We start from the raw sequence: 27584 nt of genomic DNA, 5'->3' as shown, positions 1-27584 counted from the left end.
TGGAACTCCAGGATCACACCCTGGGCCAAAGGCAGGCGCCACGCTGCTGAGCCACCCAGGGATCCCACTACTGTTTATTTTAAATACACAACTCATTTTGGGATATATAGACATATATAAACATAAGCCTTTTTTTTCTTGTTTTTACATAAACCGTTTTTAAAGATGAGGAAGTTCATATTTATGAAGGCCTTTCCATTCTGATTTCATTATTTCATAATTATAACCCGAGATTTGTTATGTGTTATGGTTACAAGTTTCAGATTTGTATCCACAACTTGATAAATTTGTATGTAGACATTATAGTTATGTGTTAGAGTCCCCATATTGCAGTGTCCTTACGTATCTGACATTATGACAGTGGCATTTTCTGGATTTACTGCTGGAGATACCTGTCCTCACAGTCTAGTTCTTAGAAAATTCTTCATATTGAAAAGGAGCTAGTGAGTGGGAGGCATCACATTTGTTCTTTAAAAGATTTTAAATAAGAAATGAATCCGTAAAACAATCTATAAGGAAAGCCATCTCAGTGGTTTCCATATTCTTAAAATTCCCCAAATGTGCAGTTTTTCTTTGGTAATTTAATTTCTGCTGCAGATGTCCATCCAATTTACTTGTGATTTATCATAGATTTTAATTTATAGTGAAAGTGCTGGGTCATATTTGCAGAGAGATAATGTAGTTTTTTCTTACCTCATTCCTCATTCCAGTTTCAGTGAATAATTGGTTTTTCCAATTATTATGAATTTATCTTTGGATATTAATACTCTAGTGACTAGTTTCACGAGGTTCTTTTCCAGCTGTTGCAGTGCGAACCTGACACACCTGGAACCTTCTCATGCCAATGTTGCCCTAAATGTATCTTAATAAAAAGTTATTTTAGTTTTAAGACTTTGAGGCCCTCTACATTAGAAATGAGGTTATAGAGTAAGTAGTTTGGGAAAAAAACCTCAGAGCCACATAAAGCATGTAATTTATTTGATTCATAAGTGTTATCTGTGTTATACCTGGGAAATAATCATCTTACCTTGTTATGATCTTCAGAGACAAGGAACTTACTCCTGGACACCCCTGGTTACCATTTAGGCCTAATTTTCACCAGTACAACTTATGAGTACTTAAACAAGTTGGTTACCTTTATATGACTCAGATTATCCTCATGTATATAGTAAAAATGTAATAGTTACCCTGCCTACTTCAGAAGAAGGCAATATAGCCTGATGGTTGAGAGAAATGAGCTCTGTGGTCAGACTGGCCAGTGTTTAAGTCGTAGCTATTTAGTTCAGTGTTTTTCTGGGATGATTCCTGAACCTTTCTGCATTGAGACAATGGGGAAAATAATACCAACCTGTGGTATTGTTATGAAGACAAAATCCAACAATTTTTTTATGTGCTTAGTTAAATGCTGGGCATATTGTGAGTTTCCTCAATTTTTTATTTATTTTATTGTAAAAAATTGTAGCATATTTATGCATCTGTAGGTACATATTTGTGAAGATCAACTAAAATATACATATGTAGAAGTGGTTTATAAGTGTTAAGGAGCTATTCAGATGTGTCAGCATCATTAGTTGAGAATTCTGGTATTTTTTAAAGACTGGGCTTTGAGTTACAAACCTCCTGAGAACCTGAATGAAGCAGCTGCTGAGCCATAGGAAGGCTGATCCTTGTCCACCTTCTGTCTCTGGCCTATATAGGACCTACCATCTATTGGGCAGCCACTATACTCCAGGTCCTGTGTTTTGCCTACTTTAATTATTAACCCTCACAACAGTTCTCCAGGGTAGGTATGATTCATATTCTACAGTTGAAGAAACCAAGCTCAGCAAATTTAAATAAATTTAATAACTTACTGAAAGTTTATCTTAAACACTAAACAACCCTTGAGTTGGGGAATTAAAAAAACCCTCAAGTTTCTCTGGTTTTAAAATATGGGCACTTTTCACTATACTACATCTCCTGGTGGGAGTGTAACAACAGTTGTGAGTCAGACAGATTGCTACCTTGCCCTGGATCTGCTGCTCGCAAGTTCTGTGCCCTTAGATGGCTTGGCTTACTACTTGAACCTAGGTTTCTTCATTTGTAAAATGGCAGTAACAAGACCTACCCTACAGGAATGTTGTGAGTATTAAATTAGAAAGCACATTGTAAGTGATAGTAAATAATAGATGTTTGTACTTTATCGTGTCTCCGGGTGCTTTTCATCTCCCATGGGGGTGCTGGAGATCTGCTCCTCCCCCTTCAGCCCAGCAGGGGGCAGTAGAGACCATAAAGGATGCTACCAAACCAGGGCGATAGTCTCAAACATCCCCAGCTGGTGTCCACCTACCAGTCTAGGAATCTCTGAATCAGATCAGATCCTTAGTAGTCTTTGCTTATGGCTCCTAGAAGAAAAAAGAAAAAAAAAAAGATGTTACATACATTAATAGATAAAACCAGCTACAACAGTAGTAATCCTGGTGTTTGGATAAGACTCAGAATGGATGGTTTTATATTATATATGAAGCCATTCACAGTTGACTCATGTTAGCAGTTTCATTAACCTCATGAAGACATTAATATCGTTAGGAAAACAGAAGGAGAATACCTCCAGCTCCTCCATTAGACCCAATTAGCAGAGCGCTGCAGCACAAAGATCTGTGCCACGCCTGTCTGTGCTCAGGCTTGCAGCCACGGTGATCCCCATTAGACTGCTACTCGCCAGTCATTAAATCAGCCTCATTTGTGGTAGGGAGCCATCATTCCCAAAGTAGGTTGCTTTCAAGAAATGAATATTGTTAATTGATAATGATGACAAATTAACACAAGATGATAAAATAAACAAGATGCAGATAGGACCCAGCATTGATAGATGGAGTGGGGGTAGTATATCCGAGTTGCTTTGAAATATTCTTTCTTCTTACAAAAAACACTATGAGATCCTTATTATGTTCATTTTTACTCTGGTTTCTCTGGCTTTTTCACACTTGCTGTCATGAGTCCCTGGGAAGTTCTCCTATGTTTTCCTGGTAGTTCTCAAAGATGGCAATGGTGTGGGGTGTCTCATGTGTATTGAGAACAAATACAGTGGGCACATGCAGTTTTGTTCCTCCTGTTCTCATGTCCCCAAATGCTGAGGTCAGTTTCTTCTCCTGGCCATGGTTTTCTCTACTATCTATTTAAGATTTTATTTATTTATTCATGAGTGACCAGAGAGAGAGACAGGCAGAGGGAGAGGCAGGCTCCATGCAAGAAGCCCGATGTTGGACTCGATCCCAGGACTCCAGGATCACACCCTGGGCTGAAGGCAGGTGCTAAACCGCTGAGCCATCCAGGGATCCCCTCCTCTGCTCGTTAATGTGGCAACTGTTTCTGCTGGTTATTACATCAGGATTGGTGTTCTCCAGCTCCAAAGGTGATAAACTTACGGTGTTTTATGTTCAACTGTGTATATGAAGGTTATACTTTTTTCCTCTTAAAAATAGTCATATCTTGTTAGACACTCTTAACATAATATCTAGAGGCCCTTGGATTCTTTATGAAAATAGGCATTTTTGGGTGCATCCTGCCAATTTCTTATCTTTTAAGACTGAGCTTAGATATCCTGTTTTCCAAGAAGTCTTCCCCAAATCCTAGGCGCATATTCTCTCTGAGCATTCTCCACTGCTTTAATCCCAGAACACCCTGCTTGCTGTCTTGGCACACTACATCTGCAAAAGTCTAGTGAGGCAGATGACGAATAAATCCTCATTTGCTCTTGAATCCCCAGCACCTGAGGCAGTGCCTGGCCTATAGTGGGTACTAAAGCCATGTTCACAAAGTGAACCTAATTTCCTCTTTGGTTTTGTGATTATTCCTGGTTCTGTTCCTTCTGCCCCTTTAACTTTCTCTGACTACTTCTATTTGGTGCCTGCCTTCTTTGACAGTATACTCTGAGTGCCTTTTTACCTAGGCTTCTGGATTAGTGGTTTGGTTTTGAATGGTCCAACCAGGTTTTAAATCAATACTTTCTTTTGATGACTGTATATTAGCTTCCCGGGGCTGCTGTAACAAAGTACAATAAACTCGATGGCTTAGACACCAGAAATTTATTTTCTCAGTTCTGGAGGTTAGAAGTTGGAAATCAAGGTGTCAATAGGGTTGATTGCTTCTAAGGGCTAGGAGGGAGACTCTGTTCCATGCATCCTTTCTTAGCTTTTGGTGGCCTTGGTGGTCTTTAGCTTGTTGATGGTGTTTCTCCCTGTGTCTTTGCATCGTCATCCCTCCCGTGTTTGTCTCTGTGTCAAATTCCCCCTTTTTATAAGGACACCAGTCATATTGGATTAAAGTCCCATCTTAATGACCTTGTCTTAACTTGATCATCTGCAAAGACCTATTTCCATATAAGGTCACATTCACAGGTATGGGAGGTTAATATTTCAATATCATTTCAGGAGACACAATTCAGCCCATAACAGGTACATCATCTAGTAACACCTCAAGGATAGATGGTGCCACACAGCCAGCCTAGGTTTGGCCAAAGCTTCCTACAGTGGCTTTTCTTTTCTACGAGAATTATTGCTAGTTCACTTTCCTTTTCTGCCTTCTCCAGGAGAGCACAGAGCTCAGACTAGGACCAGTTTCTTATGTTTCACACTTGAAGTAGACTGGGCTTCATATTTATTTTGGGAAATTAAAAAAAAATTGCCCAGGCTAATCAGAATTGCCATTGGCACCCAGATGAAACCAAGTTTAGTAGTATTCTGGAGGATTAAGGGCTTCTGTCCCTACAGCCCCTTTTTGGGAAGGCAGTGTATCATTAACTGGAGTTATATAACAGCCTGCTGATAATATATTCCAGCATTTTTTTTTTTTTTTGGTTAGCTACCTCTGAATGGATTAGGAATAATCTCACTGAGGCTGAGTAATCTTATAAAATGTCATAAAAACAGTGAATCAATCAGATTAAGCTTGTTTGGCACAATCTACAAGGATCACCCCTAAGAAGAAAAGAAGGTCAAGACAGCAGAAAGACATGGAAGGGCACATGGATAGTTCATACACTGAGCATCAAAATGATAAAGAAAGCAATGAAAGCACCTCCAGAAATACCACCTCAACCAAGATTAAGCCAGTGATTCAAATCTAAAATAGAAATTGGCTGATTCTTCAACTAGATTAATTTCTTCCACTCAGCTCTTTCTCCTTATCTGGAAAGCAGAAACAATTGTTCTCTTCCCTTCTACTATTATGAAGTGAATATGAATATTCTGAGCTTGCAGAAATTGTTTGGAACTCTTTTCCTCCATTCTCATCAACACATTCCCATTCCCTTTGTGAGCCTGGATTTTCCACCATAAGAACATAGGAACAGTTTATATATGCATATCTCCTTGATTGTTGTCAATCCAATTGAGACTAGATAAGTTAACAGAGAAGCCAGTTCATGTATCATTCAGAAATGTAAATATTGATGTGCACTGTATTGGTTCAAAGAGTACATACAGGATTTTAATGTGGAGAATATTTCATGAGGACTAATAAGATGATGCCTGTGACTGTACCAAGCACAGTGCTTGCCATTGAACAGGTGCTCAATGCATGTTTCTTTTTTTTTATTTATTTTTATTTATTTATGATAGTCACACACAGAGAGAGAGAGGGCAGAGACACAGGCAGAGGGAGAAGCAGGCTCCATGCACCGGGAGCCCGACGTGGGATTCGATCCCGGGTCTCCAGGATCGCGCCCTGGGCCAAAGGCAGGCGCCAAACCGCTGCGCCACCCAGGGATCCCTCAATGCATGTTTCTTCATTCGTTTATCAACTCCTGTACCAAGACTCTAATTGGGTGAAGGCTTCCGACACAATATGCTAAGATCCTTGAACATGTTTGTAAGGGAGAGTTATAGTTTGTGATGATGAAAAGGTTCTGGAGATGGATGGTGTGGTGGTGATTGTACAACATCGTGAAGGTACCCAATGCCACTGAACTGCATGCTTAAAAAGGGTTAAAATTGTGAATTTTACATATGTTTTACTACCCTCTTAAAAAAAAAAAGACTACCTATTTCACTATACCCTATGGAACAGTAGTGGCTCTCTGAGGGGGAAGAAAAAGAAAAGCAGTATTTGTAGCATTTGCTGATTTCTTTGGTGTAAATGCTTCCCCCAAGGCCAATTTCAAGCTATTGACCTGATGACTTTGGACTTGGAGTTCAAAGAGAAAAGCAACATTGGCTCTTCTGAGCCCACTCCTGTGTTTGGGAATTGAGAAACTTACTATGCCTTTACTTCTTCCTTCCTCTCTCCACTTACTGCTGTTTATTGTAAATTGGTGTTTTAAATCCAAGTTATTAGACAATTATTGCTTTTTACATTGGGCAACATATAGCCTTTTATTGATAATTTGACATTCACATTAATTTTTTTAATCCATATGTTAACTAGACTATATTTCACTAACCACTTTCTTTTATAATATCAATTTTCCCTTTCTTGAATTTTTGGTTTATGTCATCTTTTGGTTATATATATATACTCTAGATGATGTTTTTTTCATGAAGAGTACGTGAGTGTTTTAATTTCAGAAATTTTTTTTGTCTTTAAAGATAACTACTTGAGTAGATATATTATACTTTTTTGCCTCAAAATTCTGTTCATAAAGATTGAGACCAATCTGATATTTGCTGTCTTGCACACTACCTTTATTTCTGATTGTATTCTTGCATATTTTTTTCACTAATTCAAAATTTTATCTAGGTTACATCTAAATAATTTTGTCTGGTACTCTTTTAAGCTTTGGGATTTGCAAAATGAATTCTTCATCTTAAGACATTTGCTTCTAATTTTAAAAAGTTATTTCTTCTCTCTTTTTTACATCTGACATTACTTCTATAGATAAAATCTTCATCTCTCCATATATCTTATCTTTTCTTTCATTAAATTAGCCTATTAATCAATTTCTTCTGTATTCTTGGGAGACTATTTTGAGCTTGACTTCTGTAATCCTGAATACAGTTTAGAGGGATCTAATCAGTTACTCATTATTATCCATTGTAGTATTTTCAGTACATGTTTTTTATTGCAGTGTGTTTGTTTGTTTGTTTTTGGATGTCAGGCTATTGTGACTTCGTAATGGTTTGTTGTGGTTTCAGTGTGAGCTTTTCTCTCCGCTCTTCTTTTGAGAACACATTGGGAAATGTCTAAAATTCTCTCCTGTTTTTGGTGGTGACATATGTGATCACATATTATTCTGGTTCCTCAGATTGTTCCCTTCATTTGATTTACTTTATAGCTTTACATGTTCAGTTAATTCCCAACCGTCCCATTTGCTTTTCTTATAGAAGAATGCCAATACTTGGCCTCTACTGGTAGTTGAAGTGGGTCTAATGGAATATGGATTCTTGTTAATATTTCAGACATAAATAAGAAAGAGAAAAGGAAAAGGTTAGGTTATCTGAAGCTTTGAGCTACCAATTATTTTAAAGATTTAGCATCCTAATAGAAAAAGAATAGCATTTAATTTCCATGTTTGTTGTGGCAATCGGACTGCAAGGGCAATTGCATATTTTTTGCTGTGGCAGGCTTGCTCTCCACGTGAGCCAGCCATGGCAGTACCCCCGTACATGGACAAGCAGAGCAGTCTCCCCTAGATGGGAACTAGGAGGAGTAAGCCCCTCCTAGGGTCCTTGCTTGATGTGGTTTCCAGTACCCATGCTTTTTCCAGAGGCTCGGGGGGCGGGGGAGGGGTTTAAATGTGAAAAGACCACCTTGGCCTCCCTCAATCCCTTGTCCCCTTCAGTGGGTTCTTTTGAGCTCTCTTCCACTTTTTAAGTAAATTCATCCAATACGTTAGGTCATGGGAACGGTCAGCCCTAGCTCCCTTTGCATACCTCAGTGTTTCTTGTGTGAAGATATTAGATACTTTTCATACTCTTATAATTTTTAAATAATTTAAGTTGGCACCAGGAATGGGATAGTTCCAGATTTCCACCTTATCTGGAAATCTAACAAATGAGACAATAAACTAAATGAATGGTTTTAGAAGGTGGCAGTTCTCTGCTGCTGAGAGATTGATGTATGTTTGCTGCTGGCGCAGCTGCTTCTACAGGCCAGTGCTTGCTCCTTTTGCAAGTTGGGCTGTGTGGATCCTGCCTTTGCAGCAGTGTAAACAATGTAACTAACCTTATTAATGTGGGGTATAAATATGGTCATATCACCTTAACTTTGTCAAATTAATTATTTAAGACCTCAGGTATTCTCGTAGGAAGATACCTAGTGTTTTTCTAAGAACTTTAGAAGCTTACTTTGTTGAAATTGAGGAAAGGGTTATTTCTTCTTTTGATGCCAGAATTAGAGGGAATTGAGAAACCTGGTATTTGCTTCATATTAACTTATGGCACTGCTGTTGAAGCTGGGTGCTGTAGTATCCCATGAATGTTGGCATTCCCCTTTGCAATATGGTAATAGTCCGGGTTCTTGTGCCAACCACTGTGGTACCTTACAATTGGGCTCCAAGATCATATTTAAGTCTGTAAATTCAAATGTTCTTTAGTATATAGTGTAATGTCCTTTACACATAACATTGTGCTTGGATGGCTGGGTCCCAAGAGACTTCAAGGTGTGCATTGTGTTATTTCTATGTCCCCTGACTTCGGAATCTCAGGTCTTTTGAGCTCAGATTGCTAACCATTCCACAGGTAATTTTATTCTAGAGGGCTTTCTTTCTCTCCCATGGGCCTTATTCCAGACCATTCTGGTCTATTACTGATTTTCTCCTTCTGTCTTGGAATATGTAGTATTGGTTCAGCTTTTCACCTAGAAGCCAGCCTAGTTGCCAGTGGGTATTACGAGGGGTCTGACTTGGTAAGGCACAAATGTTCATATCATATTCTCCCAGAGCAAAGGTGCATGCTCATCCTTTATAAGAGAGACTACTCAAATGATTCTGAAGAACAGATGTCTACTAGTTCATGGTGCCACTCTGCCCCTGCCTATATTGAAAAGCAGTGACTTTCAGTGACAGTGCTTCAGTGGCAGGGACTGTTAGTACAAAAGCAAATGTAATCCCTGCTTTTCTTGCTGTTCTTTCATTGTTCTGTTTATTTTATAAGACAGCATGATTAATGGGGGTATATTGAGTCACAGTATTTGAAAAGGCAAACAGGTACTAAGTGTATCAGCTGGAGAACAAACCCAGGCCTGGCTAGCTCCAGGGCTATAACCAGAGCTCTTACTACCATGCTCTCTCTATTGCTGGAAGTTTGAGTTACTGGCATATAGCAGTATTAATTACAAGTGCATGAAAATAGACTGGGGGACATTAGGCAGGTGTGACCATAAAAACTGCTCTGTTTCGGTAGATTTAATTGTCTCCCACTATTGATTTGAATTGGTTGTGAGCACACTGATAGAAGGTAATCAGAGAGCTGAATGAACCTGGCAGTTGTAAACGGAAGCACAGGGTCCCCTTCAGTCCAGTACAGAAGTGAATGAGTTCATTGTTTTTAATAGGCCAAATATTTCTCGCTTGTTCCCTAGGAGGCAATTGGAAGAGACATGCTGATAGCTCCCCTTGGGGCATTAACTGGAATCAGATTAGTGAAGTGAAGCTTAAGTTGGTCATTTTATTCCCAGTTCACAAAAACAGGAAGTAAATGGTAGTGGGATCAAAGACACATTTTCTAGTTCATCGAAGATTACAAATCGTATTAGTGGAGTATTTTCATTGTAGTAGTTACTTCATGGACAGAGCAATGTAAAAGTAGCACTTCAGATAATTTCCTTTTTTTCTGCTATGGTTCTTCTATAAAGCAAGTCTTTTCTACTATAATGAATATCTTAATAACCAACATGGACATTAGTCTTTGCCTTGCATACTGATTCTTCAGTCAGTGATATAGTTCATGATCTATATTTAATTTGTGCCTTATAGGTGATAAATACAGCTGCCCTGTCTGCAGGACATGGATAGCCTCTATGAAAGCAAAGTATGTACACCCTCATGAACTTCTGGCCCGTGTGTGTGTGTGTGTGTGTGTGTGTGTGTGTGTGTGTATAAATGTTTCAAGTTTGTTTTATGTTTCTAGTTTGTTAATATATAGTATAATATTAGTTTCAGGAGTAGAATTTAGTGATTCATGACTTATATATAACACACATTTCTCATCATAACAAATGCCCTCCTTAATACCCATCACCCATTTAACCTGTCCCCTTTGCCTGTCTCCCCTCAAGAGACCCTTAGTTTGTTCTCTGTAGTTAAGAGAGGGAGGCATGGTTTGCCTCCCTCTCTCTCTCTCTCTTTTTTTTTTTTTGCTTTTCCCCTATGTTCATCTGTTTTGTTTTTTATTTTTATTTTTTATTTTTTTTATTCATGAGAGAGAGAGAGAGAGAGAGAGAGAGAGAGAGAGAGAGAGAGAGAGAAAGAGGGGCAGAGACACAGGTAGAGGGAGAAGCAGGCTCCATGCAGGGAGCCCGACGTGGGACTTGATCCTGGGACTCCAGGATCATGCCCTGCGCCAAAGGCAGGCACTAAACTGCTGAGCCACCCAGGGATCCCCTGTTTTGTTTTTTAAATTCCACATATGAGTGAAATCATATGGTATTTGTTTCTCTGACTTATTTCGCTTAACATAATACACTCTGGCTCATCCACATCATTGCAAATGGCAAGATTTCAATCTTTGTGATGGCTGAGTAATATTCTATTGTATACATCACATCTTCTTTATCCATTCATCAGTCAATGGACAGGTGGGCTCTTTCTATAATCTGACTATTGTTGATAATGCTGCTATAAACATTGGGGTGCATGTGCACCTTTGAGTCAGTATTTTTGTACCCTTTGTGGCCCATGTTTTGAGTGCCTTCTGACCATGACATAATTTTTAAGACATCATTTGAGGAGTCAAAGAAAAATATAAAAGGACTATCCCATGTACTCCATTAACATTTTCTCAAGATAGAAACAGAAAAATTGGAATGTCCTAAATCAGAAAAGAAATTTTTGGGCAATGGGAACCAGTATGGGGATACTTTCATCCTGGGGGTTTAGAGATGTTTGATATGCCTGTTTCTTGGAGAATCAAGCTGCAACTGTAAGTAAACCTCTAAGGATCCATGTAGACAGAAGCCTGAGAAAAGAACAAGGCAGGCTTTTAGTGCCTCAGTGCACTGTGCTTTTCTCCTCATCCACTAAATTATGAATGTAATGAAGTTACTCCAATTCCTGTGAAGTCAAATGAGAGTTCAGTGTATTTTCAATTGAATTGCCCAGCTTGACTATTGACATGTGCAATGTTTAATTTAATTTATTGCTGCTTATATAGTTATGGACACTCAATATAAATGAAAACAATCTGGTTCATTTTTAAAGCAGTAGCCCCACCTGGGAATATGAGCAATAAATGGATGTGGCAGATTTCAAAAGAAAATAAACTTAAAAAGTGCATCCCTTTTCATATCATGATAATATCTAAATATGACTATTTAATTGAGCAACCATTCAGTTTTAGAGCTATTTTCATGTTCCTGGCCTTATGTTAGAGTCTGAAGTTCCTGAAATGAGTGAAATAGTCTCTTGCTTTCAAAAAATAGCAGGTTAAATTATTTTTAGTAAGTTGAAATGTGTTTTAAACCTGTGAATGCAAACAATGAATTAAAGCCCTGTAAGGTAATGTATTTTGTAAATAGGGATTATTTTTGTTCAAAGATAAGTTACTATAAATTGATCTTTTTATATCCTGTTTCTTAAAGTGGGTGTCTGTTTCTAATGTGGCTTCCCCTTAGAATAGGCATTTAAAATAAAAAGATGGGGAACTTGAGGCTTGCTGAGCTTTTAGTATTCTGGTCCCTCACCTCCCACTTCTCCCCGTTTCAGCCCTCCACACCAGGGGCTGCTCCCCTTCCCTGTCCTCGCACAGCTCATTCTCACTTTCCTTGACAATTTGTTTGGTATGTTCCTTTCACCCAGAATTTCTTATTTTCTCTGATAATACAAACCTTTCATTGATTTTAAGATTTGATTCAACTTTCTCTCCTTCCTTAAAGCTTTTCTTACCCCTATCCAGAACTCTTTTTATTCACTGAATTCTGTAAATAATGTGAGGCCAATTAGCACTTGATCAATTTTTAGTGTTGTCATAATGATAAAAACAAGAACAACTTTTACTAAATGTTTACTGAGTGCCAGTGTTACCACCACCTAATACACACGTAGTAGTATTATCTTCATTTTATACATGAGAACATTAAAACCTAGAGAACTTTACTAACTTAATCAAGGTCACACAGCTGGAAACTGGTAAGATTTGGACTATTTGACTCCAGGGCCTGAGCTCTTACTCACTGGTGTTTTTCAACATGTGGTCTCCTGACCATGTAGATTTAGTTAGAATCTTATAAACTATATTTTGAAAACCACTGCACATACTTTGCTGACTTTTCAGTTTTATATTTATCTCTGTAATAAGACTTAACCTTATTTTTTGTTTAAAATTTTTAATTCTAGTATAGTTAACATACAGTGTTATATTAGTTTCAGGTGTACAGTAGAGTGATTCAATAATTCTATTATTACTCAGTGCTCATCATGAAAAGTGTACTCTTAATCCCATCACCTGTTTCACCTGTTCCCCCATCTTCCCTCTGATGACCATCAGTTAGTTCTCCATAGGTAAGACTAATTCTTGGTTTGTCTCTTTCTCTCTTTTTTCTTTGCTCATTTATTTTGTTTCTTAAATTCCACATATGAATGAAATCATATGGTATTTGTCTTTTTTTGAGTTATTTTACTTAGCATTATAGTCTCTAGCTCCCTCTGTGTTGGTGCAAATGGCAAGATATCATTCTTTTTTATGACTGAATATTTATATATATATGTATATCTATACATATACCACTTCTTTATCCATTCATTGATTGACGGACATCTGGGCTGCTTCCATAATTTGGCTATTGTATATAATGCTGCTATAAATATATGGGTGCATGTATCCCTTTGACTTAATTTTCTTTGTATTTTTTTGGTGAATATGCAGTATAGACTGTGAACTTTTTTTTTTTAAAGATTTTATTTATTTATTTGAGAGGGAGAGAGCACACAAGTATGGGGAGAAGTGGAGGGAGAGGGAGAAGCAGACTCTCCACTGAGCAGGGAGCCAGACATGGGGCTCAATCCCAGGACCTCGGGATCATGACCCAAGCCAAAGGCAGCCGCTCAACCAACTGAGCCACTCAGGCACCCCAAACTGAACTTTTTAAGGTCAATGATTGTTTTATCTACTAGCTTCTGAATCCCAAAGTTTGCAATAAACATTTAGATGTTTACTGCATGCTTACTCAATACCTGCATTTTTGATGTAGACGGCAAAATTAAATGTATTCATACAGCATTGGGAAAGATTCAAAATAATGGAACTTCCAGTTAAAGCAACTGGTAATAGTCAAAGGCCCTGCAGAGTTAGAACCCAGAGTTAGGGCCAATCTTATGAATACTTCTCTAGTTTCTGACACTGACTACATCCTCATTTCCTGTTTCAATTGGCCTGCCTTTAAATTTGAGGAGATTTTAATAATAAAAGAACAGAGATATTGGTGGGAGTTAATAATTGTAATTAGAATATTGAATTTTAAAGATTTTAAAAACTTAAGTTATATATTTTAGAGAGAGAGAGGAAAGAGCACATGTGCGTGGGGGGAGAGAGTTAGAGGGAGAAGGAGAGAGAGAAACACAAGGAGATTCTGCACTGAACTCAGAGCTTGCTGGGGGCTCGATCTCATGACCCTGACGAGATCAGTCCTGAGCAGAAACCTAGAGTTGGTCCCTTAATTGACTGAGCCACCAAACACCCCATAGAATATAGTATTTTAAAAGTGATTTTTTTATTTTTATTTTCATTTTTTTTTAAATTTATTTTTATTGGTGTTCAATTTACCAACATACAGAATAACACCCAGTGCCTCCGTCATCCCCATCTCCTCACCCATCCCCACCCCCGCCCTCCTCCCCTTTCACCACCCCTAGTTCGTTACCCAGAGTTAGGAGTCTTTATGTTCTGTCTCCCTTTCTGATAGTTCCCACCCATTTCTTCTCCCTTCCCTTATATTCCCTTTCACTATTATTTATATTCCCCAAATGAATGAGAGCATATAATGTTTGTCCTTCTCCGATTGACTTACTTCACTCAGCATAATACCCTCCAGTTCCATCCACGTTGAAGCAAATGGTGGGTATTTGTCATTTCTAATGGCTGAGTAATATTCCATTGTATACATAAACCACATCTTCTTTATCCATTCATCTTTCGATGGGCACCGAGGCTCCTTCCACAGTTTGGCTATTGTGGACATGGCTGCTAGAAACATCGGGGTGCAGGTGTCCCAGCGTTTCATTGCATCTGTATCTTTGGGGTAAATCCCTAACAGTGCAATTGCTGGGTCGTAGGGCAGGTCTATTTTTAATTCTTTGAGGAACCTCCACACAGTTTTCCAGAGTGGCTGCACCAGTTCAGTTCACATTCCCACCAACAGTGTAAGAGGGTTCCCTTTTCTCCGCATCCTCTCCAACATTTGTTGTTTCCTGCCTTGTTAATTTTCCCCATTCTCACTGTGTGAGGTGGTATCTCATTGTGGTTTTGATTTGTATTTCCCTGATGGCAAGTGATGCAGAGCATTTTCTCATGTGCATGTTGGCCATGTCTATGTCTTCCTCTGTGAGATTTCTCTTCATGTCTTTTGCCCATTTCATGATTGGATTGTTTGTTTCTTTGCTGTTGAGTTTAATAAGTTCTTTATAAATCTTGGAAACTAGCCCTTTATCTGATATGTCATTTGCAAATATCTTCTCCCATTCTGTAGGTTGTCTTTTAGTTTTGTTGACTGTATCCTTTGCTGTGCAAAAGCTTCTTATCTTGATGAAGTCCCAATAGTTCATTTTTGCTTTTGTTTCTTTTGCCTTCGTGGATGTATCTTGCAAGAAGTTACTGTGGCCGAGTTCAAAAAGGGTGTTGCCTGTGTTCTCCTCTAGGATTTTGATGGAATCTTGTCTCACATTTAGATCTTTCATCCATTTTGAGTTTATCTTTGTGTATGGTGCAAGAGAGTGGTCTAGTTTCATTCTTCTGCATGTGGATGTCCAATTTTCCCAGCACCATTTATTGAAGAGACTGTCTTTCTTCCAGTGGATCGTCTCTCCTCCTTTATCGAATATTAGTTGACCATAAAGTTCAGGGTCCACTTCTGGGTTCTCTATTCTGTTCCATTGATCTATGTGTCTGTTTTTGTGCCAGTACCACACTGTCTTGATGACCACAGCTTTGTAGTACAACCTGAAATCTGGCATTGTGATGCCCCCAGATATGGTTTTCTTTTTTAAAATTCCCCTGGCTATTCGGGGTCTTTTCTGATTCCACACAAATCTTAAAATAATTTGTTCTAACTCTGAAGAAAGTCCATGGTATTTTGATAGAGATTGCATTGAAACGTGTAAATTGCCCTGGGTAACATTGACATTTCCACAATATTAATTCTGCCAATCCATGAGCATGGAATATTTTTCCATCTCTTTGTGTCTTCCTCAATTTCTTTCAGAAGTGTTCTATAGTTTTTAGGGTATAGATCCTTTACCTCTTTGGTTAGGTTTATTCCTAGGTATCTTATGCTTTTGGGTGCAATTGTAAATGGGATTGACTCCTTAATTTCTCTTTCTTCAGTCTCATTGTTAGTGTATAGAAATGCCATTGATTTCTGGGCATTGATTTTGTATCCTGCCATGCTCCCAAATTGCTGTATGAGTTCTAGCAATCTTGGGGTGGAGGCTCTTGGGTTTTCTATGTAGAGTATCATGTCATCGGCGAAGAGGGAGAGTTTGACTTCTTCTTTGCCAATTTGAATGCCTTTAATGTCTTTTTGTTGTCTGATTGCTGAGGCTAGGACTTCCAGTACTATGTTGAATAGCAGTGGTGAGAGTGGACATCCCTGTCTTGTTCCTGATCTTAGGGAAAGGCTCCCAGTGCTTCCCCATTGAGAATGATATTTGCTGTGGGCTTTTCGTAGATGGCTTTTAAGATGTCGAGGAATGTTCCCTCTATCCCTACACTCTGAAGAGTTTTGATCAGGAATCGATGCTGTATTTTGTCAAATGCTTTCTCTGCATCTAATGAGAGGATCATATGGTCCTTGGTTTTTCTCTTGCTGATATGATGAATCACATTGATTGTTTTACGAGTGTTGAACCAGCCTTGTGCCCCGGGGATAAATCCTACTTGGTCATGGTGAATAATTTTCTTAATGTGTTGTTGGATCCTATTGGCTAGTATCTTGTTGAGAATTTTTGCATCCATGTTCATCAGGGATATTGGTCTGTAATTCTCCTTTTTGGTGGGGTCTTTGTCTGGTTTTGGAATTAAGGTGATGCTGGCCTCATAGAATGAATTTGGAAGTACTCCACCTCTTTCTATCTTTCCAATCAGCTTTAGTAGAATAGGTATGGTTTCTTCTTTAAACGTTTGATAGAATTCCCCTGGGAAGCCATCTGGCCCTGGACTCTTGTGTCTTGGGAGGTTTTTGATGACTGCTTCAATTTCCTCCCTGGTTATTGGCCTGTTCAGGTTTTCTATTTCTTCCTGTTCCAGTTTTGGTAGTTTGTGGCTTTCCAGGAATGCGTCCATTTCTTCTAGATTGCCTAATTTATTGTCGTAGAGCTGTTCATAATATGTTTTTAAAATCGTTTGTATTTCCTTGGTGTTGGTAGTGATCTCTCCTTTCTCATTCATGATTTTATTAATTTGAGTCTTCTCTCTCTTCTTTTTAATAAGGCTGGCTAATGGTTTATCTATCTTATTAATTCTTTCAAAGAACCAGCTCCTGGTTCTGTTGATCTGTTCCACAGTTCTTCTGTTCTCGATTTCGTTGAGTTCTGCTCGAATCTTAATTAACTCTTTTCTTCTGCTGGGTGTAGGATCTATTTGCTGTTTTTTCTCTAGCTCCTTTATGTGTAAGGTTAGCTTTTGTATTTGAGTTCTTTCCAGTTTTTGAATGGCTGCTTGTATTGCAATGTATTTTCCCCTTAGGACTGCTTTTGCTGCATCCCAAAGATTTTGAACGGTTGTATCTTCATTCTCATTAGTTTCCATGAATCTTTTTAATTCTTCCTTAATTTCCTGGTTGACCCTTTCATCTTTTAGCAGGATGGTCCTTAACCTCCACGTGTTTGAGGTCCTTCCAAACTTCTTGTGATTTAGTTCTAATTTCAAGGCATTATGGTCTGAGAATATGCAGGGGATGATCCCAATCTTTTGGTATTGGTTCAGACCCGATTTGTGACCCAGTATGTGGTCTATTCTGGAGAAAGTTCCATGTGCACTTGAGAAGAATGTGTATTCAGTTGAGTTTGGATGTAAAGTTCTGTAGATACCTGTGAAATCCATCTGGTCCAGTGTATCATTTAAAGCTCTTGTTTCTTTGGAGATGTTGTGCTTAAAAGACCTCTATCGAGTATAGAAAGAGCTAGATTGAAGTCACCAAGTATAAGTGTATTATTAACTAAGTATTTCTTCACTTTGGTTATTAATTGATTGATATATATGGCAGCTCCCACATTCGGGGCATATATATTGAGGATTGTTAAGTCCTCTTGTTGGATAGATCTTTTAAGTATGATATAGTGTCCCTCTTCATCTCTCACTATGGTCTTCGGGTAAATTTTAGTTTATCTGATATAAGGATGGCTACCCCTGCTTTCTTTTGAGGACCATTTGAATGGTAAATGGTTCTCCAACCTTTTATTTTCAGGCTGTAGGTGTCCTTCTGTCTAAAATGAGTCTCTTGTAGACAGCAAATAGATGGGTCCTGCTTTTTTATCCAGTCTGAAACCCTGCGCCTTTTGATGGGGTCATTAAGCCCGTTCACGTTCAGAGTTACTATTGACAGATATGAGTTTAGTGTCACGATCATATCTATTCAGTCCTTGTTTTTGTGGATTGTTCCACTGAACTTCTTCTTAAAGGGGAATTTTAAGAGTCCCCCTTAAAATTTCGTGCAGAGCTGGTTTGGAGGTCACATATTCTTTCAGTTCCTGCCTGTCTTGGAAGCTCTTTATCTCTCCTTCCATTTTGAATGAGAGCCTTGCTGGATAAAGTATTCTTGGTTGCATGTTCTTCACATTTAGGACCCTGAATATATCCTGCCAGCCCTTTCTGGCGTGCCAGGTCTCTGTGGAGAGGTCTGCTGTTACCCTAATACTCCTCTCCATAAAAGTCAGGGATTTCTTGTCTCTTGCTGCTTTAAGGATCTTCTCTTTATCTTTGGAATTTGCAAGCTTCACTATTAAATGTCGAGGTGTTGAACGGTTTTTATTGATTTTAGGGGGCGATCTCTCTATTTCCTGGATCTGAATGCCGGTTTCCCTTCCAGATTAGGAAAGTTTTCAGCTAGGATTTGTTCAAATACATATTCTGGCCCTCTTTCCCTTCGGCGCCCTCGGGAATCCCAATTAAATGTAGGTTTTTCTTCCTCAGGCTGTCGTTTATTTCCCTTAATCTATCTTCATGGTCTCTGAACTGTTTGTCTCTTTTTTCCTCAGTTTCCCTCTTTGCCATCAACTTGTCTTCTATGTCACTCACTCGTTCTTCCACCTCGTTAACCCTCGTCGTTAGGACTTCTAGTTTGGATTGCATCTCATTCAATTGATTTTTAATTTCTGCCTGATTAGCTCTAATATCTGCAGTCATGAAGTCTCTTGAGTCCTTTATGCTTTTTTCTAGATCCACCAGTAGCTGTATAATAGTGCTTCTGAATTGGCTTTCTGACATTGAATTATAATCCAGATTTTGTAACTCTGTGGGAGAGAGGACTGTTTCTGATTCTTTCTTTTGAGGTGAGGTTTTCCTTCTAGTCATTTTGCTCAGTGCAGAGTGGCCAAAAGCAAGTTGTATTGGGAAAAGGAGAAAAAGAGAGGAGAGAAAGAAGGAAAGAAAAGAGAAAAAGAAAAAAGAAAAGAGGACGAAAAAAAGAAAAAAAAAGAGAAAGAAAAAGAAAGGAAAAAAAGGGTGGGGGAAGGAAACAAAAAAGCAAAAACAAACAAACAACAGCAACAACAACAACAACAAAACCACGGGGGAGTATCTTCTGAATCTGTAGACTTTAAGTCCCTTGACTTCCCCTGGAACTTGTCCGTCCAGTTGGTCTTCTGGGGGAGGGGCCTGGTGTGATTTTCAGGTGTTAGCACTTGGGGGAGCTGCTCTGCCCCTGCCTGCTGCAGGGCTCAGTGGTGGTTGTTTACCCCGTGAGGCCCCAGGAGGAACAACCCCAGTGGCTGCGGCAGCTCTGGAAACCTGGATTCAGCCCCCGCAGGAACTCTGGTGCTCTCCGTCTGCAGGGCCTGGAGCTCCGGGGCGGGGCCGCTGATCTGCTCAGCTCGGGGCAGGAGCGTCCTTGCTGTCCTGTCCCCTCCCGGCCTCTGCCTGTCCTGGGGGAGGCCGGATCCTGGGCTGTGTCCCGGCGCCCTGTGCTCCGGGTCTGCGCTGTTGGATTCGCGCTCCCGCCCCGCAGCCCCCTCCGCGGAGCCGCCGCCCGAGCCCCTCCGAGCTGCTCTGGCCCCGCCGTGCGCGCTGCAGCCCTTAGGGAGCTCGGCGCACTCTCCTGCGCTCGCAGGTGTCTGTTAGTGTCCCCGGGAGCCCGAGGGCATCCCCGCCCTCCTGGGTCCTGCTCCAACTCCCTGCGAGCCCCTTTCCGCCCGCCCGGGAAGGTTGGTGCAGCTCCTGCTCCTCCGGGACGGGACGGGGCTCTCCTGTCCTGGGGACACTCGCCCCGGCCTCAGCCCGGCTCCTCGCGGGGCCCCTCCCCCTCGGAGGCCTTATGTTCCTTTATTTCTTTTTCTCCGTCTTCCTACTTTGATAGAAGCGCGGACTCTTCTCACTGTAGCGTTCCAGCTGGTCTCTCTTTAAATCTCAGGCCGAATTCGTAGATTTTCAGGATAATTTGAAGGTTTTCTAGGTAATTTGGTGGGGACAGGTGATTTGGAGACTCTACTTTTCCGCCATCTTGCCCCTCCTCCTAAAAGTGATTAGAGTTACATAAAATTTAGAAGTTTAAGATTATAAATGAAGTCATGACTGGAATGAGATCATATGGGGGCCCGAAAAGCCCACTTCTAATCCATTGTGACCAGTTTTCCACATCAATTTAATAGGTTGATATTAAGGGGCTACACAGAGTTTCCTATACTCTCTAACTACTCTTGACAATTGTTGGGCAGGCAACTAGTGGCCTGTCACTATTGTGTGGTAATGCGGTGTTCTCCTTCCTCCACACCATTCAGTCCACTTCATTTTATAGATGAGAACTTCATCCAATCCAGGCTCTTAGTGTAAAGACAAGCTATGTGATTTCCCAAGATCAAGCTAGAATTTTAACCCAGATCTTAATATTCCAAAATCAGTGTTCTCCCACTACATCAAGCAGTCTCCTTCCTTCCTTCCTTCCTTCCTTCCTTCCTTCCTTCCTTCCTTCCTTCCTTCCTTCCTTCCTTCTTTCTTCTTTCTTTCTTTCTTTCTTTCTTTCTTCTTTCTTCTCTTTTTTAAAAGATTTTATTTATTCATGAAAGACAGAGAGAGAGAGAGAGAGAGAGAGAGAGAGAGAGAGAGGCAGAGACATAGGCAGAGAGAGAAGCAGGCTCCATGCAGGGAGTCCGATGTGGGACTTGATCCAGAGACTCCGGGATCACGCCCTGGGCCAAAGGCAGGCCCCAAGCAGTCTCCTTTCAATACGTTATTGAACGTGTTAGCCAAAGAGTAGCCTAGGTAATATGCAAATAAGACCAATAGCACAGAAAAGGGACTTGTTTTGTGAACCTATTCATTTTTGTTAACCAGTCTCTTACATGGCATCAGCTCATGAAGGACCATTGATAGTGTATTAATCACTTAAATCTTATCAATTGACACTCAAAATTATGACAGTCCAAAACCTACGTACCTTTCTCCCTCCTCCCCTCTCTCCTTCCCTTTTTTTAAATTTATTTTATTTATTTATTTGACAGATAGAGCCAGAGAGCACAAGTGGGGGGAATGGCAGAGGGAGAGGAAGAAGCAGGTTTCCCGCTGAGCAGAGTCCAATCCAGGGCTCCATCCCAGGACTCCAGGATCATGACCTGAGCTGATGTCAGATGCTTGGTTGACTGATCCACCCAGGTGGCCCTTTTCTTTTCTTTTCTTTTCTTTTCTTTTCTTTTCTTTTCTTTTCTTTTCTTTTCTTTTCTTTTCTTTCTTCTCTCTCTTCTCTTCTCTTCTCTTCTCTTCTCTTCTCTTTTTCTTTTCTTTTCTTTTTTTTTCTTTTCTTTCTCTTCTCTTCTCTTCTTTTTTCTTTTTTCTTTCTTCCTATATATTTTTTCCAAACTTTTATTTTTAATCTGAATAACAATATATTATTAAACACTTGTTGCCATTAAACCCTAGCAGTTGGCTACTGTCCAGTTAGTAATTTAGACCTTCTAGGCTATTCTCCAGCCTAATTGTGTTGTTAATTCTTATCAAAATTTTCTTTAAGGAATAGCTTTGGAAACAACCAATGAAAATATGAACATCATGTGGCATACTCTATTGAGAATGGTAAACATTTAATATTTATTTAGAGATCCAATGGATTAGGGATAGACTGTCAGCAGAGTCAGCACCTTTGTCTTTCTGGAAGTCATTTGTTTTGCCATCACAAGTCTGTCTATCACCTGCTTGTAGATATGTTTTTAGATGGTCCTGAAAGGAGTAGTTTAAACATCGTAGGAATATGAAATTAAATAATCTCTTAAGGAGATACTCCAAAAACCTTCTCTTTTCCTTAGTTGAGTTAAGCCAATATACATGAATTGTTGAAGCCCATCCAAATGAAAGATGAATTCATCAGCCTTCTTCCTTTAATGGCCTTCTGCCCAAAATAAAACTGGCCAGCAAGCAATATTTATCTTAGCGATGCTGCCATTTCATATCACAAAGTGACCGTGTAGTCTCATAAACATAGTCCAAAAGTGCTGACTTTTAAAGGCAGTTGATTTTTTTTACTTGCTACTGTTTTATAGCTTTGCATAAAATGCTAATGCCATGACATTTGTAGAACTATTAAATCATTTTAATGAAAGAGTAACAGTTACACAACTAATTCATTTGAGTGCATTTCCCTTGCAGAATGGTTGATTGTAATGGGAAGGAGTCTTTTTTTTTTTTTAACTCCATAATTTTGTTCTCACATGGAACCAAATCCCATTATTTTGGTGTAGTTTGTAACCCAAGTCTAATGGAGCCAAATCCATTGACAGAATGTGTTGTCCCAAATCTGAGCTCATTTGCCTCATGGCCCCCACTTAATTTGATCTATAGTCCGGGCAAGCCAAGTCTGCTTCTCTTGAGAAATACAGCATTCTGTTTCCCTTTTAAGTGGTTAGGGGTAAATATATGATTATGTACTTTTAGCTACTGAAAAATGAGCTCAATTGCCTTAACACCAAATCAAGGAAATTATTTGGGCTTTAAAAATTATCTAGTGATCACATAAGATGACAGCTGGGATTGATTCTTATACTAAGCCCACATTTCTTTGTTAATGGCCATCCCATGCAGCATATGCTGTCATATTTGGGCCCCTGCAGAAGGCAATGGCTGGAGAATCCTAGAGACACTAAGCACTGAGAGCAGTAGAATTGGATTTGTACTCTCAAATAGATCTCCACAGTACCAAACTGCATCTTTCTTCTAGAGTAGAAATGATTCTTATCTCTGTGCCCTGTCTCTGTTTTCAGACAAAGGTTCCATTTACAGATAATTCTTATTTGTTTTTAAAAAAATTTATTTATTAATTTATGAGAGAGAGAGGGAGAGAGTGCGAGTGAGTAGGGGGATGAGTAGAGGGGGAGGGAGAAAGAATCTCAGACTCTAAGACTCTAAGCTAAGTATGCAGCCTGGTGCAGGGCTCAGTCTCATGACTGTGAGATCATGACTTAAGCTGAAACCAAGAGTTGGACACTTAATGGACTGAGCCACCCAGGTGCCCCATATAATTCTTATTTCTTGAACAAACAATTTTCTTTTTTCTTTCTTTTCTTTTTTTAAAGATAGATTTATTTATTTATTTATTTATTTATTTATTTATTTATTTATTTATTTATTTATTTATTTATGATAGACACAGAGAGAGAGAGAGGCAGAGACACAGGAGGAGGGAGAAGCAGGCTCCATGCCAGGAACCCAACGTGGGACTCGATCCCGGGATCCCAGGATCGTGCCCTGGGCTAAAGGCAGGTGCCAAACCACTGAGCCACCCAGGGAGCCCCCTATTTTCTAAAAGAAAATTTCCTGATGTGCTCAATTGTTTGGGATAAGAGAATTAACTTTATTGTTAACACTTTTTTTCCCTTACAAAATGTATATTCTTGTGAATTATGGGAGCCTGCATTTACTTTGCTTACTCTAACGGTACATTTTTCTTTACTTTCCATAGTTTTGATTTTCTTCTGAAACAGCTAATCTCATCATCATTCTACTTTGAGTTAAAGGGTTTTGCTGCCAAAATGTTCCACCATTTAGTCATATCTTTTCCTTCATTCCAGACTTTTCTTGAGCATAGATATAAAATATTGCAGGGATATGGGGAAATTAGAATGTATTCCCTCAGGATGAATGGATTAAGCCTAGTATTTGGAACAACAGTGCTTTTTTGAATTTTATCTAGTTTTGATTAATCATTTTGGAACAAAATTTCTGCTAAAATAGTGCCTGTACAATATCACTCCAAGAGTATAACAGTGAAATTGATGTCTTTTTGATTCACTGATGTTCACTAATTTTACTGTCCATACAATATAATTGATTAGATAAAACATAACTATTTAGGCTCTTGTTGGCAGCCTAATTTACTACCTTTTCTTATTCACAATGAAAGGGCAAGCGTTTCTTTTTGTTTCCCTTGCTGCTACTGCTATTGCTAAGAGATCAGTGAGCGCCTGGACAGCTCCCAGAAATATGTCTGTATGCACCATTGACTGCTGGAGTTCAGGAGGTGGGTGGGGAAAGGGAGGCTCCTCTGCTGGAGCTCCCACATCACAGGTGGAGAGTCCCTAGGAGGCTCCTGGCCTGTAGGGCACGTCCAGCTCTTCCTTGCCCATCTCCACACTCACCTAGCTCTTTCCATTCATACCATACACACATTGCCTGTTCACGTTCATTCTCCCCCTTTGCATTGTGATAGGCACACATTCACTGCTAGCCTCCACAGGCACACATTCTATGTTCTGCCAACCACTCTCCATTGATAAGGAGAAATTAATTTATGAATTAGACACATTGCAAAATGCTACTGTGACTTCAGTCCACGTCAGATGTGGGCTGATGAAGTGCTGTAAGCAGTGTGTCATTTGCTCTTTGGGCATTTCCAACTTCTCTCCCATCTTCATTTACTATGAGAAGACATTGTTCGGCTACTGTCCAGGGTTGTGACAGCTCCGTCCTCACTTAGGTGAGGAGCAGATCCTCTGGAGCCCTGTGAAGAACTTAAAAACAAAACCAGGTTTTACAGACTTCAATCTGTGCAAGAACTTGTGGCAGGAGTAGTGAATCCCACACAGGGCCTGGCTTTGTTTGCATTACTGTTTCTCAGGGATATGTTTGGAGGGCCAGAGTTTCTATTTGTGTTTACGTAGGTACTGAATTGAATGTGTACAATTTTGTGATTATTTTTCAGCTAGATCATCAGAATACAAATTTGTCTGTTAAAATATCATGTGTTTCTTTGGATTAATGCCTTTTTTTTTAAGATTTTATTTATTTATATTAATTAATTAATTAATTAATTAATTATAATTACAGAGACACAGGCAGAGGAAGAAGCAGGCTCCATGCAGGGAGCCCGACGTGGGACTCGATCCCGGGTCTCCAGGATCACGTCCTGAGCCAAAGACAGACACCCAACCGGTGAGCCACCCAGGCGTCCCTGGATTAATCATTCACTATTTTTATGAGCTGTAGTAAAAATGAAATGAAAATCACTTTGTCACTTAATCCTGTGTATCATTAACTATGCATTTAAACTCCAGGATCTGATACTACTAATAACAAAAATTATATAGTAATTAAAAGTTTATAAAATACTTCCACAAATGTTTGACCCTCACAACAACTCTGTAAGGTACATTTGTAATCCCAGCTTTATTGTTGAGAATACTGAGGTATCTAAGCATGTAATAAACGGGATGTTTTTTTTTCTTTTCCAGGTTTTTTGGGTATAACTAACAATTAAGATCTAACACACAGTGTACAATATGATGATTTGATATACATGTACTTTATGAAATGATTACCACAATCAGGTTAATTAACATGTATGTTTGTTGCTAAATCAGTGTAATAGAAGAGGCCATTTACTATATGTCATTGAATTACCTGAAAAATTATGTCTGAATTGTTAACAGGAAATAATGTTGAATATAAAGACTTAATTTGTGTAGAGTAATTTTGGCCACAGCAAGTTTCCAGAAAGTTGTCAACCAGGTCTGCTGCATAATTTCAATGATGGATTTCATTGCCATGAACTCAGATGCATTTTTAGATGACAGCTGTGCCATTGCCAGTCCAGCATCAGCCCATGAAAAAGCCTGGATTCTGTAGATAAGATAGAAGTTAAGCAAGTGCTTCTGAGAAGAGAGCATTATAGGACAATGAAGACTAGAAAGGACCCCACAGACCATTATTACCTTCTTGTTTTTCCAAGACTTAAGTAGGGAGAGTAGCTGGTTGTCAGTGTGACATATATGAGTACAGAAAAACTTTCCTCCTTTCAGTACTTCTCCATTTTTTTATTTTTTTACTTTATTTTTTTAGAAATAGAATCACATTTTATTTTTATTTATTTATGATAGTCACAGAGAGAGAGAGAGAGAGAGAGAGAGAGAGAGAGAGGCAGGCAGAGACACAGAGGGAGAAGCAGGCTCCATTTTTTTTAAAAAGATATTTATTTATTTGAGACAGAGAGAGAGATTGAGGGAGAGAAAGGGAGAGAGAAACAGGGAGGAAGGTCAGAAGGTAAGGGAGAAGCAGACCCCCTCCTGAGCAGGGAGCCTGAAGGGGCTCAGTCCCAGGACCCTGGGATCATGACCTGAGCCAAAGGCAGATGCTTAACAGACTCAGCCACCCAGATGCCACCAATTTCAAATATAAGAATTTCTCTGTTGGCTAATACCCATTTAGCTAAAATGTCTCTACAGTTACTTTTGTAGTCATGACACATCTTTTCATGTACAGACAAATTTAATTTTCTCTAGGTTCCCGTCTTTAAGGGAAACCTGGATGATTTTGTGTATTCCCAAGTATTCAAATATTACGAACATCCTGGGTTCTCAATCTTGTAGCATAAGCTCACTCTTATGTTCCAGGCTGTTTTTTTTTTTTCTTTCTTTCTTTCTTTTTTTTTCAAATTTAAATCCAGTTTATAATCTTGTCCCCCAAATCTCATTTCTTTGTCTTCATTAATGGCACTTCCATCTCTTCCATCCTCTGATGTATAAGTTAGGAACCTCATTGTTTCTTTTCCCCTATGTAAAATACATAGGGGAAATACATTGGGTTGTGTTGATTCTAACTCTCAAAAACTTCTGAAGCTGCCTTTTCCTCTCTATCCCTGTGACTGCTGCTCTGCTTTAGCTCATCATCATCTCCTACATGGATTGTTGTGAGTGACCTTTGATGGGTCTGATGTCTGTGCTGTAGTTCTCTCCTTCCAATCTATCCTCTGCATCCTTATCACTGATTTTATAAAACTAATCTTGCCTCTTTGCTTGATTAAAATCTTGAATGTGTTCCTTTAAGGACAGGTTCAATTCCCTAAGGGTTATACTGAAAGACTTCACAATCTGATTGCAGTCTGACAACAACAATGTATACAAATATATATGCATATGAATATATGTATATACTGGCATATATATGTGTACACACATGCACACACACACACACACATAGTTTAGCTTAATTTTTGCTGTTTCCTACTATGTTACCTATATGCTAATCACACTAGACAACCCAGAAGTTCTCAAGTACAATGTATATTTTCAAGCCTCCTTGCCTTTGCTCATGCTGTACCCCCCTGTTTGGAATGTCTTTTACCTTATATGGTAATATTCTATTTATGCTTTCTAATCAAGCTCAAATGTCATCTCTCTTGTGAAACCTCTCTTGACTGTTTCTTTTCAATTCCCTGTCCAATCCTTTTCTCTCAGGTGGAATGAATCTTTGTGAAGGTCTCCCTGCTCCCCTTCCCCCCCACTGTAGAATGGACTTGAGCATTGCATTTAGAATGGATTCAGTCATTGTAGTTCTCTCTCTACTGTAAATGTGTCCTCTCCTGAAAGAGGGGAATAATCAAGGTTTGTTCATGAGGCTTGGTCAATGGGCTGATTAATCTTACTCCTCAGATGCTGCCTGGTTTCTCCTTATCTGAATCTGTCACATCCCTTTCATTCTCAGACTCCTATAGTTAGCCACTAGAGCCTGGACAAAACTGGGGAGGGAAATGGCTCAATAATATAGGCTTTTCAGGTAAAATTATTCAGTTTCTATGAATTCCTTATTTCTCAGACTTAATGTTAC

Source organism: Nyctereutes procyonoides, unplaced genomic scaffold (assembly GCF_905146905.1).
Source record: "Nyctereutes procyonoides isolate TBG_1078 unplaced genomic scaffold, NYPRO_anot_genome, whole genome shotgun sequence".
NCBI lineage: Eukaryota > Metazoa > Chordata > Mammalia > Carnivora > Canidae > Nyctereutes > Nyctereutes procyonoides.
This window is presented reverse-complemented; position numbering follows the sequence as displayed.